Raw genomic sequence first — 1191 nt, forward strand, 5'->3', positions numbered from 1 at the left:
TCTCTGTGAATTTGTCCATTCAAACGCAAAACTTCACAGAGAGCTTAATATTTGCGCGCATTCTGAGACGCGGGTTCACACGCTTCCGATGAGCGGCCACACAGATCTTCTCACTGCGCGCGTGAGTTCACGTCTTCTGGCTCTTTAATATTTAAACTGGCAAGGCTTAAATGAGTTTAGTTTAAACACAGATAGCAACGTGTGGTCAGTAAATAACACTATTCACCTATATGTAATTTGTTAAATTCTGTGTGGGGAGAATTTAAAATATTTGTGGAATCGTGAAAGTGACTTGTGGAAATGAATCAAACTTCCCAATGACATTTCTGGTATTGGAGGTTACAAGATGAAGTGAATAATTTGTTGCACCAATAATACCAAACAGAACTTAAAAAATGATTATTCAACACTGATTATGTGTGATAAATAAATCAAGCCATGTTTTGAGAGCACCAAAGATTAGGATCAATAGACTATTAAAATTCCTTGATTACTTGCTTAAGTCTTGACAGTAGTGTTGGGCGATATCCTCCATAGTCATATCGTCCTATCGTCAGCCTGTGAGATCGCCGATACGTGATGATATCATGCTAATTTATTTAATTATTTACTTGCATAGATTCATAGCCGGAGAGTGAACTCATTTCAGGGTAAGGCTAAAAGCAGCCTAATATTACTGTAATCTATTAGCTACACATTATATCTTCTTATATCTAGTCAGGTGGCTAATGGATGTCATGTCATAAAATGTAATATTACTGAATTTGTATTTTACATAACAATTAAATAGAAACATTGTAAGTTACTAATTATAATGCTTACATTTCCTCGGTTATTCAAACAACAGCTACAGAAATCGAGCAAAAAACATTTATGTTATCAAAGAACATCATGACTGACTTTAGTCTAGCATGAGTTTATGCACTCTAAACACTCCCGTTATAATCAGTGAAGCTATCTACACTGTGATGAATAAATCTCTTACACTTACATCGCATGTACATCTGCACTTTGTTGATTATGAGGAGGGAATTCGTGAGTTAGCCGAACTCTAACAAACCATATTACAGATGCATTGTCAGAGTTAAGTTGAACCGCGGTCCTAGTGTATGCCGAACCATGTGTGGAGAACGGTATGGTTCGATTTTTTACCGAGAACCGTTGCACCCCTAGTTTTAGTGCTGGGCGGTA

The 1191-nt window shown here is 36.9% G+C and overlaps 1 protein-coding gene across 3 annotated transcripts in view; it reads left to right on the top strand.

Moving 5' to 3' along the window:
• Positions 1-1191, top strand: part of LOC107679678 (poly(A) polymerase type 3-like) — a 27182-nt gene that overhangs the window by 10627 nt on the left and 15364 nt on the right. The gene's annotated exons all lie outside the window — the stretch shown is intronic.

The sequence above is a fragment of the Sinocyclocheilus anshuiensis genome, unplaced genomic scaffold (genome assembly GCF_001515605.1).
Source record: "Sinocyclocheilus anshuiensis isolate Anshui unplaced genomic scaffold, SAMN03320099.WGS_v1.1 scaffold280, whole genome shotgun sequence".
NCBI classification, from domain to species: Eukaryota; Metazoa; Chordata; class Actinopteri; order Cypriniformes; family Cyprinidae; genus Sinocyclocheilus; species Sinocyclocheilus anshuiensis.